General features: G+C 29.7%; 1 long non-coding RNA gene across 4 annotated transcripts in view; it reads left to right on the top strand.

The window, feature by feature from the left end:
• LOC107167637 (uncharacterized) overlaps positions 1–15,859 on the top strand; it is a 67,106-nt gene that overhangs the window by 35,146 nt on the left and 16,101 nt on the right. For all 4 annotated transcript variants that reach the window (XR_016190627.1, XR_016190626.1, XR_016190628.1 and 1 more), the window contains 2 exons: positions 7,892–8,093; positions 9,422–9,524. This is a non-coding gene — a long non-coding RNA (uncharacterized LOC107167637). The remainder of the gene's footprint in view (positions 1–7,891; positions 8,094–9,421; positions 9,525–15,859) is intronic.

The following is a 15,859-nucleotide window of genomic DNA, read 5'->3' as shown; positions in this document are numbered from 1 at the left end:
GATTTGTAATAAGTCAATTGTATATCCGACACTTAAAATCAATTTTTCATATTTTTGTCCACCGCATACCTATATCGTAATAAATTATAATAAACTTCGTTTATCGGTCGACCGAGCGCACACATTATATTTCATCAGGGCAGTATAAAAGGAGTAAGGACATGATCATTTTAGTTCATTAAAGGAGTTTTATTCATCGTCACCCTGCAGCACGGCAAGTACGTATAGGATAATACAAACACTGATTGGTATTGCATACATACTGTACACAACTAAAACGTATCTCGGTGCCTGAGATTTTCATAATATGGCATAATTCAATAGGGTGTTGTATAAAATATATTTAACTTTGAGAAAAATCTGTTAATACTTTATTTGATGATAAATTATTTTAAATTTTTTGTTACTATCATATTTATTATTTACTAACTCAATTTTACGATTTCTATGTTATTATATGTATCCGGATAAATATATTTTTCTTTTATCATAAAAATTAATGAATCACAACCCTTTTTCCAACTAAAAGTGTTTTTAAAAATTAAGTAGTATAATAGGTAGGATATACTTTGGTACAGCGGCACTTTAGTCTACCAAGTGCGCAGAAATTACATCAACCTCGTAGTTTAAAACAACCGAAACAACAAAGTACCTAGTACCTACTATATATATTATATATAGCTACGTAATTCAATTTGTGTTAAAATGCTATCCAGTGGTGTATTTTTATGAGGTAGGTATCAAAAAATTTTAATTTTAAGGTCACATTTTGTTACAGAAATATAATAAACACACGAACATTATGAAGTTTTATATAACCATAATATATAAATTTTATAATTTGTATAGTTAATTTTATTGAAAAATGTCCTTGAGTTAAAAGATAAATCAATACCACCGTGCCCTTTATATTTTAACACCAGGCATAAAAATCAAATTAATTTGTTTAACTGAATATAAATGTATAGTTTAATATTATGTAAATTGTTCAATAGGTGTTCAATAGATGATGGACAGGTTATTTATCGCTATAAATATTATTAGCATAACGTTTAACTTTTTTTTTTTTAATTGTTGAAACTAATTGTATCCACAAAGTTTAAATAAATAAAAAAAAGTTTAATTTATACTTGTAGTTAAATTGCATTCATTTGATTATTATAGGGCTTAACATTTTAGAATCAAATTGAATTATTTAATTTTCAGTTTTATATTTTATTACATACAGTTGAGAATAAAAAAAATGTTTTCGCGTTTAAAAAAAATGGAAATTCGCTTTCAGGCGTTTTTTATTTATTCCCGAAAATCGAATAGCCAATGTCCATTAGCGGGAGTCGTCTTTTGTCCGAATATATAAGAGCAATCGTGAGCAATGGGAGTTTTATCGATTTGTTTATATACAAAGTGCCTGTCGAGAAAACAACATTAATTTCGTTATCGAAAACTATACATAAGAAAAAAAAATAACATTTGTATTTACGAATTTGCGCGGGCGGGCGTTGCCATAATATTTCTTTGGTTTTCGACCATATACATAGGTATAGTTTCATGTGACTTCCATATACAGCTGTGCAAAGTATTGATAGCAAATCGTTAAATAGGGAATATATTCTGTATATACATTTTTTTATTTTATTTATTATTTATATATAAGCATCAACTGCTAAAGTTATAGGCGTTTCTGAAATACATTACGTTTTGCTATTTTAGAGATTTATGATATACATAAAGAGCTTAATATGTTATTTTAATTGTCTATTTGTATCTAAATATCATATTTTCTTGAACCGGTTTATCTCTTTAATACATTTTTTTTTTTTTATTCGTTGGGAGACGAATGATGAAACGCAAATTTATATATATGTAAATTCTCTATAAAGGTAAAGTTATCAAACCAGCAGTAATTTTTTAGTTGTGATCTGAATTTAAAACATAGCTAGGTCATCAATCTGGTACATTATGTATGATATGTATACATATGTATCTCCAATAACGACAAACTCACTAAAAAACGAATAGTATACTTCTTATAAGAGCTATAGCTGCAGTGTTCGTAATTATAGTTTTATAAACTAAACATAAGACACATAAGGAGTTAAAACAAATCGAAACGGTTAAAATATTATGACTGCACAAAATCGTTCTATAAACCTATCTGATCGATTTATAATAATATAATATTATGTTCATCATGACTAATCGGCACGTGTGGCCGCGTACTCTTCGCGTATCGTTGTGCAGCTATGAGTGGGTACAACACGCGCGTCTGGCCGGTGTCCGCGTGGATGTCCATAGAGCATCCAATAACCACGATTTCCCGCTTCATTTAAGACGGGAAAACGCGCGGAGGACCATCGCCCTGTTAAGTATTATATTTTTTTACGTTTAATATCATGACGAAAGGGTAAGGGTATGCACATATTATATGACACCGCAGGTCACACACACACTTAAATGTATATATATATATATATATATATATATATATATATATGTATAGGTCGGAGCAAATCCATTATCAAAATGAAAAAGCGCTCCTGTTCGCAGTGGCGGTGGATTTATTAATTTCTGACACGTGAACCGTATATACCGCCACCGCCACACATATAGGCCGGTGGACCCGCGGAAGTGCGCCGCAGTAGAAACAAAACCGGACAAGAATTAATGACATCGTCAACCCGCGTACGGCCGGCCAATATTTCCGCTCCATTTCGTCAAAAACCACATACGCACAAACACACACACACACACACGCCGACGGGCCGTAATTTGATTAATTTTCGTTCGCCTATATTTTCTATATAGTATATTTTTTCTCGCACACATGTACTCTTGCGCACCCGTCCGCGAACCACATATACAATATATAATACGTACTGCACGCATCCGTGATGGTTTTAATATCGTTAATGTATATATTTTTCCGGCCTGGAGGTCTTTATATATATATCTGTTATATGTAATATACATGTATCTATGTGTATTATATTTTATTATTATATGCGCGTTAGGTCTCACGTATAACCGAAAATGATAAACGATCGGTGGTACCGACCTCAGCAGCAGCCGCGTAGTGGTGTGTACGGGCCGGCGGCGGCGGTGGGCGACTGTGATACGAGCGGGTGGTTCTTGGCCGTCGATCGCGATCTATGCGCCTTCGCTTTTCCATCCCTCCCCGCGCCTACGTTTTTGTAATAATAAACACGGAATATTATTATTATTATATAAAGAATAGTGCCCGCCGAGTTTCAGGTGATCCGTAACGCGCGTGCGCGACTCACCCCCTACTCCGCACGACAGGGCCGCGCCGACGTCACCCGTAGCCGGCTAATTGCGTAAATACCGAGAGCGCAGCATCATCACCGATCGCCGCCGCCGCCGCCGCCACCACCCTATCGCCCGACGCTCGCTCGCACCACTTTGCTACCCTCCCTTGCACCCCCTGCACCGGTCGACGTTCTCCCACTCGCTCACTCGCTCTCACCCTGCTGTCACCCCCCCCCCCCCCCCGCACCACGTCGGACACGGCCACGCTCGCGCCTCGCACGATGTCCCACGCGCACTCGGACCTGGGATCAATACTAAGTACCGTTGCTGCTGACCACTATTATATACACGTATATATAGAGGTATATACCTATACAAAAACTATACTGCACTCGCAGAAAAACGCTTTCGCCCTCGTCCAGTGATTTCACTACCTATTATTATTATTTCTAGCGTTATTGTTGTAATAATATTATGGCATTTCCGTACAGTATAATATTATTATGATATATAATATTTTTTTTTTTAATTTTAAGCTTCAACAACAAAGGTTATTAATTTTTTTTTACACAAGTATGATTAGCAATAATCTATGTATATACATAACAATAATAATAATACGAAAAAAATATTGAAATATATCTAGATTAAATTAGATGGTATAGTTTAGTTTGTTTTAAATAATTAATTAATTTTTCTACGTTGATTGGCTGTGGACTTAGAGCTTCTTCCAGGTTGTCTTCTATGTTGAGTTTAGCTCTGATGTCGGTGAATTTACGGCAGTGGCATTATTATAATGTTATAATATTCTGTATTAATATAATATATTAATGATAATATTTATCATATCATGTTATGTAGGTATGTAATGTAGAGCGATCCATATACTTGTGCAGTTGTGCGGGTTATATGCGTCAAATTTACACACTCATTGATACAACCTCTAATTTTTAGTGCTAGAACGATGCTTGAAAGTTTTTAACAACCTCACGGGATTGCTGTTGCGCGGTTTTTAAGACACATACGCACAGAATGTAATCGAAACGCTGCACCGGTGCCAAAAATCGACAAATCATATAAATTAAATTGTAAAACAGTTGTCGGTAGTCGCCCGACTAGTCGGTATGCAATACATTGAGTCAGTTGGGATTTTTCCGATTTCTGCAGGTGTGACCAAGAGGCAATGATAATTTTTCTCTGCTGTGTGCAATTATTGGTTTTTCAAAAGTGTAAATATTTAAATTTTTGAATTTCTAAATTGATATACATAATACATTCTTATCTAATAATATTTACCTGTTATGATGTATAGTTTTATGTTTACACACGAGACTAAAACGGTTCGAAATTAATTTATTATGGCATAATAAATAAATAAAAGTTAATCAATAACTTACACCTACTTACTTGAATCCTTTATTTTAATTTAGAGCTATTTTAATATTGTTATCTATGTCTACACGTCTTGTGACACTGCAGTGTTAAAAACTAAAACCAATTGCATAAAAATTAAATTTGGTCGCTACAAATTAATTTTTCCATCATTTGATATAAAATATTTTATATTTTTTCAAATCGGGTAATCTAAATGATTGAATGATGAAATATATACTTAGATTTGGTTTTCATTTTGAATTTGGTTTTTTGAAGGATAATTAACGAATACATTCTAAAATTAATGATAATGTTATATTTTATACTATACTATACTATGTTGTTTTATCTATTATTTCATTTGAGGAAATAAATATTGTCCTACCTTAATATGAAAAAGTATTCTGTTTTTTTTTTTTTTTTTATCAATATATTTTAGTATTTTAAAGATAGATACTTGATTTTATGTTTTTGTTAAACCACCTGATGATGATCTTGTTTTCAAACGTGAACAATAAGAAAAACACCTATTTTTTTTATTGCTGAAAATAAAGGGTGTGTGAAAGGGCGGTCCTAACCACAGTAATTCTTACAGTGTCTAAAACTAGAAAATTATTATAAGATAGAAAAGACACACCAAAACAAAGTTTAATCTAAGTGAAATTTTAAAATACGAGTAATTTATCGTAATATCGTGTATAAGATTCTAAATAAAACTTAAGAATTTATTAAGAAAGTCAATAATGTATTATATTTGAAAATTGTTTTATTACAATATTATCATTAATTATTGAGCTTTATATAATATTATATATAACTATCTGTTTATGATGCTGCAATAAAGAATTTTTTAAATAATATGTATTTAGTGTAAACAAATAACTAAATAGGAACTTTATGAATTTACTTCAATTTAACTTTTTATTCTTAAATATTACTTATTGTTCTTAAAGATGTAGAATGCGTCAAACAGAAATCAAATTTTATTTTAGTTACATATAATTTACAATTATTTTAATTAAAATATTTAAAGTTTAAAACCTAGACGATGTGCGATAGGCATTAGACAATATACGTTGATTATTCCTACAAAATGTATTTTTGTTACAACTACAATTCATCCATAGCGGATTTTACCAAGATTTAGCCAACGGATTGTGTAAAAACTTTAATACTTCAGACATTGTGTACAGTTGGAATGAAGGTCACGTTTAACTTAAGAAGATGCTTAATACATCGATATAAAGGTACTGGTCACACATAATGAAAAAATATATATTATATTATTTTTATATATGTATATTGTATTAAGTAGTATATATATAAATATATATAAATTATTGTCGTATATTAATTGTACACAGTTATTGTGAATATAATATATATGTAAAATAGATGGTAATATTTTAATGTCAAGGAGGTGGTCCGGCCAGCGAAGCAAAATGTGCTGAGGCGACAGCAATATTTGTGCTTTTATAAAATTGCCGCTCGAGCAGTCCTTTTGACGCCGAGTGATTAAGCGAGAGCGTATAGGTACGACGATTGTGCGTGTGAATCGATGGTCGTAGAACGGGTGTTCTAATTATAGAGACTCTGATTTTATGTTTGTTTTACGCCCGAACAAAAGTGTTTTCGACCATTAAAACCAGGTTTTGAATATTATTCAACCTTCTGTGTTCTTACCTATAGTAGTAGGAACAGTGCTCGTTAACATAAGTGGGCTAAGTGACCTATAGTAAATGCAGTTTATTTTTAAATCAAATAGCGCTCTGGCAGATATGATAATATAATCAATGGGATTTATTTAAACCAAACGCTCTGTGGTACTTGCGGACTGCGGTACCTAAGTGCAAGGAGTTTTACATTGAATAGAGTTCCGCTATTTGACTGTCTGAGGCTCTTGTAATAATTCCAATTTGAAGGAAAGGCCGTAAAATCGGCGATCGCATACCGTCGTACCTCAATAAAACTAACTTGTGTCATAATTCTTATATATTGGGCGCTTATTTAAAATAATTCAGGTTAAGTTAATTTTTGTGTCGAATAAAATATTTAAAAGAGAAAATACGTCTTTTTTATGGAACAATGTTTTAAAAATGTACGTGTTAGAAACACGTTGCTAGGATAAGTAGACAAGGGTTTTAAAAGTACTTTTTAGTGAAAGATATCAATAACACGTGCAATAGCATTGGCGTGTGGACGACTTAAGTTCTTTTTTTGTGGTGAAATTGAGTTACGATAACTACTAAAGTAAACATTTTTCTGAGAAACATATTTTGAACCAATTCAAAAAATGTATTATGTATTAAAGACTGTAGAACAGAATTGTTTTCACGTACTGGCTCGAGTAAATTAAAATTTGATCACGTTTTATACATTTTTATAATTAAATCACCCTCAGCAATTTTAATTTTTACACGAGCCAAAATAATTGTAAATTCTGTCAAAAATTATCGTCTATAACCTAACCTAACCTAACCTACCATTTAAGCCATACGATGTGTCTTCCATATTTAATTTAATCTTCACTAACTCAATTAAAATGTTTTGATACAATCGTTATAAAATCATTTATAACTTTATTATTATTATTATTAACAAATATTGAAATATTATTAATTTACAACTAATTTTAAAGAAAAACTTTTAATGTATTGATGTTTTGATATACCTACATAGGTATTATGTATGGAATCAAATAGTCGTATTTATTAATTTGGTCTAGGCATTTGCATAATACAGATTATTATTGGTAGCCAAGTAGGTACCCACTTACATATAATTTATTTAAATATAGGCAAATCACATTATTCTGTTTAAGGGCGTTATTATATTTACATCAGCATTCAGCATATTTATTATATTATACAATAGTTTTAAAATTCTTTGTAGATATGACTTAAAAAGAAAAAAAGTAAAGTAAAATAAATGTATATTTTTAATTTTTATGTGTAGAATTTAGTAATGTATCGTAAAGGCACGAAAGACGCACGTGACATATTGTGGTTTTCCCGAGAGTTTAATTAATCTAGGCAAGAACATTTCTCTCGTATTTCATATTACGTATAATATACGACTGAAAAAAATAAAAATAAATGGTGGGTAGTCCAAGCTCATTTCTCATACGTCCCGACCTTTTTTTCTTTTTATCAAACTCCACCGCCATCGCCTTTAATAACATACGTCTCTCCTTGGTTTTTCTTCTCTCGTATTTATTTATTCTCTTTTTTCTTTTTTGTTTGGTTCACAGGTCTCCCACCCAGAATCATTTCGAGAATAACAATGAAGACGGTTTTAATTCCAGCATTGTACAGCGAGCCGAAGCTTTTATTAACGTCCAAAGCTCTACGGGCTTTTAATATATATATATATATAAAAACTATATGTACGAGTATATGTATGGGATGGATGAAAAGCCGAGGCAGCGGTGCCGGAAACAGAGATGGAAAGATGTACGGTTCTAGTTACAATGAAGTAATATAAGATGAAAAATCGTATTAATTCCGAAAAAGTATAATAATAAAAGTTATGAGCGGAATCTTAAATGAGAGCACGAACACGCAGCAATATACACCTGCTGTGATGATAAATGGGCCATATACTATAATGTACCCCCCTCCCATCGTCATACACCCAACCAACCGATGCTTTATGATAGGGAAACAAATTCGCAAAGATTTTTCAACCATGCATCACTAATGTGGTGGATAGTAATAGAAATAATAATCGGAAAATTATGGAACATTATTCTCATGTATTGTATTGTATTGATTCGAAAGACTAATACTATAACGTATTGTCGATTATTATGAGTTATGACATTATTATTGGAAGTTATAACAAAAAAATGTGTATCTAAGGAATTTTAATTGAGTTATTTTTACGCGGTAATAAAATATTATAATGTGCGCATGCACTAAAAAGTAATGTGATTGACTATATTATCTGAATATGCACGAGTAATTAGATATATACTTTGTAACTTTGTATATAAGACTTATTACGATATAACATATTAAAATTACTTGTTTAAAATCGAAAGTTTGCTTTGTATCATTAGTTTTAAACTTATTTTGGTTTTCTATACAAGTACATTTTTAAGTTTGATCATGAAATTCAAATGAATTGAAATTAATTTATGGCTAACATAGGTAATTCGTCCCAATTATAATTCAAGCATGTCAGCATATTGCACGCATCACACACCAATATATATGGCCCATATAAGAAGTCAACCATATTGCATAATAGACAAGCAACGATATCTATTATTAATGGTTAATGTCTAAAGAGATACGAATAGATTAACGTCCTTTGTTGACCTGATATAGCGTAGTAAATATATGTGCTAAAAAATCGTTTTTAACTTAATTATTTTAAACTTAACACTTTTTATAGAATATTCAGTGTAATAGATACCTGCTCAGTAGCTGTTACTAACTATAATGTTTTTAATAATTTATAATAGCGTGTACTAAAATCTATTTTTACTATTATGATATTCGTGTAAAATATAAATAAGATACAAGTAGTATATTTGTATAACAGTTTAAAAAAAAATAAATATTTTGCAGCAAAATTGTTGAAACTGATTAATTAATATTTTTACTAGATATATTGTTAGTTATTTATTTGATGGACAAAAATCTACAAAATAAGTAAATATTATAACCAAAGTATAAATTATACTTTACAATTCCAAATATTTTAACAATTTTTTTTTTCAAACCAATTAGGTATATTTTATGACCTAACTAACTTGTACAAAATGTATTTTTAGTTTTCTGCAGCCTGAAAGTTTAAAAGCCTACTTTGAGCTTTGGACGTACAAAAAAAATGAATACCAACAGATTTAAATGCAATGTACCTAATGTATAACTAATGTAAGTAATTTTAAATTATCATGTAATAGTTAAAATGTTTATTGAAAACTAAAATGAATAATATTAGAAACTATAATAATCCATCTTTAATTTAAATCAAATTATGTTCACATATTGTACATCACATTAAAATATTATATTATAATGTTAAACGCAGGTAAAAATATTATTGTACTTATAAATTATTACTTAATATATGTTTTCACACCTAGTTGTGAAAATAATATTTAAAATATCGTTCACGCAGATCAATAAATTTTTCTTTGGAAATTTTAAATTCTATAGATACGGTGGGCATTATATTTCATTGGAAGTATATTTTAAGCATATAGATTAGGATATTTTAACACGTAATGGAATGCTAAAATATTATATTAAGTTATGTGAGTAATAATAAAATACCAAATTTTAAAATGTATATACAATTTTATTAATAATATGTATAAGAATACTAGATAGATACTATAGATATACCTTTTTAGTCATACACAAAATAATATTTACCTATTTATTTAATCACTAGATAACGAACTTATTTAATATCGCACTAAGCTTAAATATATATAGTTACGGACAGACGGTGCACTTAGGTTTGGTTGTGCCTAACTTCAGTTGTATATGTACATTATATTTTGAGTAAATTGCTAAATTAGGTGTGTCGAAAATAGGTAAGACAGCGCTCATTTTTAATGGTTGAAGGTACTGCATAAACATTTTCATTAATAATGATTTGTTTAAATATTTTAAATTACAACTACTACGACTATTTTATAATAAATAAAATCTATTAGTTTAATTACGTCTTAATTTTTTTTTGTCGTTGTTACTTAAAATTGCATTCAGTGATTCAGTCGTTAAATAATAATTTTAACTTATTCAACATATATAATTTTATCGTAGGTAAAGGTATTATAAGTATTAACGTGGGTGTTGTAAAACCGTATACTTATCGGAAAAACCAACTCTCGACAGTGGTGTACCTATAAAGCCTATTAAAAACGCCGTGCAATCACTGAACATATAGTTTTTGTTTAAATGTATTCAAATTAAACTTACGTGTAATTATATTAAAAAATATTATTATATATATCATATTTTATTCATATTTTATTCATAGCTATTTATGATATTCGAGGAAAGCGCAAGTCAAAAATGTGCTCCAATATCTTTTTTAAAGTAGGTACTTGCTGCACACCAGAGTATTATATCTGCAGTATAATAACAGTAACCTATAATTAGTTGCTTGTAATGTAATAATTCGGAATTGTTGGGTGAACAATGAACATGTATATGCAACAGGGTTGGGAAACCTGTTATATAACATTACCTATGTATATATATATAGGTACTTCAGTGAGGGTTTTAAGAGCCCTCTTTGAATTATGTAATATTAACCTTAACTCGGGAGCATTAAGAAAACTAGATTAAATAGGTACTGTGAGTTGTTCTAGTAATCTAGTTTATATAATGTTTTATTATTTTACGGTTCGCTTGTGAAATACAAAATAACGAAAGACTTACGAATATTATGAACATCGGCTAGGAGTTCGTTGGCTTGAGGGTTGTTGTTGTCCTGGAATTATCGAACTTAACATTTTATGTGTCTTATACTCGTATATGTTAACAATTTTATTGTGACTAATAAATGTGACTAATAAATAACCAAAATAACTAGGTATATTAGAGTAACGGTGTTACACCTATGTGATCCACTACCTCGCGTCCTCGCCCCCTCCCTAAGAATGAATTAATTCATATAATTTCGTTCATCTTATAGCTTTGGTCAGTGACGTGTTATCATTGTGATATTTTAAAATAATAATAAATTACGATACTCGAAAAACGATTCCAAACGCATTTAAAATAAATAGAATAATCTAGCAGATTTTTGCAGTATATACTGCAAATTTTAGATGTTAAGATGTGAGCTGAACATGGTAATGGTCAGTAGATTCTCCTTACGCTTATAGTATATAATATATAACTAGTATACCATATCTACTGAATATTGATAAAGTGATATCATTTAAAAGCGCAGGTGGCTCTCGAAACCTTTGGAAAGCTCATTTATAAATAAAACATTCTAAATAGTTCGGCCGCTTAAGTATATAGCTGTAAAACCAAAACTCTGTTGTTCGTTTGGATCAGTAGCTTAAAATAATTGTTCTCGTACAAATGTACAATAATCTCGTAAGTTCGAATTTCGATGTTGTGTATACTTAATATTACTTATAGTATTATTTGACGTACAATAATGTATATAAAATAACACGGAAATCAATGATCACGTCATGGCGACATTATATTATTCAATTGTTGTCGACCGATTAGCAGCGCAATTGTGTAGGTACAATATATAATAATAACAATAATAATAATAATATGTAATAATAAAAATCGAGTGCAACAGGGAAATCCGTCTCGCCGGTCACTAGTTGGCGCAATAAATTATTGGTCGTTCGGGAGTTAAACGACGACGGATGACGTGCATACACTGTCGACGGGGTGGTCGGTATAAAGTGTGCAAAACGATTGTACTAGCGTGCGCTAATCGCAAATTGGCCGTTAGCTGAGCTGGTTGCTTGGCAACTAGCCAAAACGATCGCTTCCTGATTTCCATCAGCCAGAGCCGGCCGCCCGGGCTTTAATTCTTTATCGACTTTCCCTGCTTCGGTTTACATTTAGTACGCATTGTATGTGTAATATCGTTATAGGCATTAAGTATATATGTGTTATATTACACCCGTTGTTCACACACACATACAGACACACACATGCGCGGACATCATATTTTATTATATATCAACTACCTATCAAGCAAAAATATCTTCGTATTCGAATCGGTAATTTCGATTGACTGAAAAACGACGTTTCCGTCCATTAAGTTCAATAAATTACCGACGATATAATATGTATTGTCAAATAAATAAACGAAAATCGATTTTTGGTATCGTTTATTTTTGAAATTTAGTTGAAGAACATTAATTAATCCTGTATTCAATTTGATCATAATTCTACTTCTCGCTTACGACCCCGGTGTTGGAAGGATCGGATAACGGAATTAACTGGTGGTTAACTCTGACGTTCCAAGGAGCGCCCAATTTACGTCTTGTAAAGTCACAATCTTTGTGGAGGCTTCTTCTCCTCCCCCTTCTCCCGTTTGTTCACTATAATAAGTGTACCTATAATATATGACAATCACTTATTGTTTTTAGTGGGTACAAACAACATTAACTTGAACGCATATCGGCATATCACTTTTAGAATATGGGAGTATATTTTTATTTGTATGAAATTTGAATGATTATCACTTAAAAAGCTGATAAATTAAGTGTTAAAAGTATTTCGTCGAAGGTCTATAAGGGCAACTTGAAACTTTTAATTTTTAAAAACACTTTTATCTGTCTTTATTTCAAAGTATCTTAGTTGTTTTCTAAACGAGAATGTTTTTGTTAGTGGTTACAATGATTCGCTCACATAAAATACTCCAGTTCGTTATATATATATATATATTATATATTAGTCAACAGCACATTGGAAATAATCAAACGACGGAAATGTCAAAAACTTTTTCTTCTATTGGACTTTTGAAATTCCGTCAATCTCGTCCCCAAAGTAAAACTTAGGCTTAATTAAACCGTAACCATTCCTTTTTTACTTGTCTGTTAAAAAATAGGTATATATCAAAAGACAAATAAGTCTGTTCGTTAGACAACTGTTTGTTGAAGTAAAAAAAAAAGGAAAAACCATACGAATTCGTTAAAAAGCACATACTCACACAACTCAGATTTTTCTTTAAAGAAATTGCTTTTCCGTCTCGATTTTATTACACAAAAGAATGAGCTTTGTCTGTGTAGAGGGAGTGGGTAAAATAAGAAGAATTTAGTTACATTCCCCACAATGTGATAAACAATCCTCCGAGGGACGGAGTTTTCTTCGTCGCCAAACAGGGTTATCTCCTGTTTGATGTTTGTGTGTCTACAGCTGTAGTTTTTTTTTTTATCTCTGTGTTTGATGCCCTAGGCCGGTTAGTCGGCAACTGAGATAGAATTCATCGGTAAATTTCTACAAAATAAAAATATGTCATTGGAGTTGTACATTAAAAACGTTTTGTTGAAATTGTTGAAAATAATATTATATTTAGTGAATATGTTGAAAAAATAATATAACCTATTATTTTATAATAGATGTTGAGAAAAATCGCAGTATTATTCAAGGAAACGCCAATTTAATGAAAGCATAAAGAATATACTATAAATTATAATAGGGAAACTTTTTTGTTAATTAATGATTTCTCTTTAATTTATTTTATACCATTTGTATAGCAATTAAAAATGTATAAATGAAGAAAAAAAATATCCAACTGTGTCATTCATTATAACACTCTTTTATTTAATTAAATTACTGTACCTAATTAATACATTATTTCTTTAGCCGATTTTGATTTAGTATTTTAGTCTTTCTTTTTTATTGTTTTTAATCAATAAATAACTTTTTACTTATATTATAAAAAAATATTAATTACCTAGTATTAAAACAGTAAGCTAGTAAAAATAGTTATTTTTAATTTCATCTAATCCTCTTATTGAAGGAAATAATAAATATCGATTTCGTTATTTATAATTCAATGTTAATCACATTCATATATTGTTGAAATTTTGTTTACTATATTTTTAAAATTAAAATAAATTTCAAAAAGAGTTTAAAACAATGAACTGTACTGCTCCTACATTAAGGATAATAATCTAGATTTTTTTGAAAAATGTTAATATTACAATTTAAAAAAAGTTCTAATTTCGTAGATTATTAGTTTATTCTGACTGTAGCCTTAGAATTTTCAATTTCAAAATTTTTAGGTATGCATACATTTTATATCCTACAAATTATAATATTGTTAAAATCAATCAGTTACTAATTATATTTTATTGAAACAATTTTAATGTTTTAATTTATAGTAATTAAAATTTAAAGTAGGTATATATAGGACAATATTGTCAGATGCTGAGTTATGTAAATAAAGATACTTTGCAGATCAAAACTTATAAGAATAAAACTAGTGATAAAAAAGAGAATTGCGTGCCTGTTGGAAATTAAATACAGGTAGTTTTTGAAAAATAAAGAAAGCGAAAAAAAATGATGTTTTAATGTTTTCATCATAATGTCACATCACAGATTTTGAGTAAATTGAGAAAAAATTTACACTTCAGTTAAACCCGCAATCGTATTTTATTGTGATTTCCCTAAATAGCTTATTAAGTATGATGATTGTCATTTTGATACTAAAAATAGTATTATTTAATTAACTATTATTTTACATGAAGGGGATTCGAAACTAGGAGAGTAAATCTACGATAAGGAAATAAACAGTCAAATCAGTGATAAAATAGCTGATTAAATAGAGTCGTTGTAATTGACTACAAATAAGTAATTATTTAAAAAAAGTAATAATTAATACATTTTTGATGTTGATACTTACCTCTTAAGTAAGCTATTAATTATACATAGAATTAAATATTAATATCAGTAATATTAATATTAATATAAAATTAAACAAAAAAAAATCAAATTTTCTCGAATTCTTTAATTCGTGTTAATTATTTTATTTTATTTTTATTTGTAGATACACTGTTAGCATCTATTGTACTAATATAATTGTATCTGCGACTTTTATTACAAAAATATTTTTCATTTTGAATGTTTTATCAGTCAATTTTCAAATCAAGAAAATAATATTAATTTAAAGTATTCAAAGCTACATTTCTTATTGGTTTAGGTTTTGAAATCAAAGTATAAAATATATACTATATACAATATACATATATATTATTTATAAATTATAACTGTCGGCGGGGATATGATAAAAATATTACTAGTAGAGAAAAAAATAATTTTGATATTTTAAACTGCATCCGACCCAGAATATTGGATATTTACAGTTATATTCAATTAGACTACACTACATCCGTGTATAATGGCATCTGATTGATAGAAATAAACACGTGTTGTTCCATTATTGTATTTTGTATTTTTTTCTCGCTTATTATATTACTGTTGTATATGATTTGTGATTGTTATGTGTATGTGTGCCGATATTTCACGACCAATTTAAGCGAAACTGTGTGAGAACGGAATATCTATTACGGACAAGTGGATTTTTAGATTTCAATTTGTAGTGTCTTTTTTTGTCGGCAACTAATCGCTTCGTTAGCCACACTCGCTCCAAAAGAGAAGTATAATGGAAAATATGTCGTTTTTATTTGTTACCGTATAAACTTGAATACGCGATACATAGGTACTATCAGTCAAAGAATTACATTAACCACCCATAAAGTATT

Source organism: Diuraphis noxia, unplaced genomic scaffold, assembly GCF_037042655.1.
Source record: "Diuraphis noxia isolate RWA-SAM2 unplaced genomic scaffold, SU_Dnox_SAM2 contig0002, whole genome shotgun sequence".
In the NCBI taxonomy this organism is placed as follows: Eukaryota; Metazoa; Arthropoda; class Insecta; order Hemiptera; family Aphididae; genus Diuraphis; species Diuraphis noxia.
Note: the sequence above shows the minus strand (reverse complement) of the source record. Positions and strands in the feature narration are given on the sequence as shown.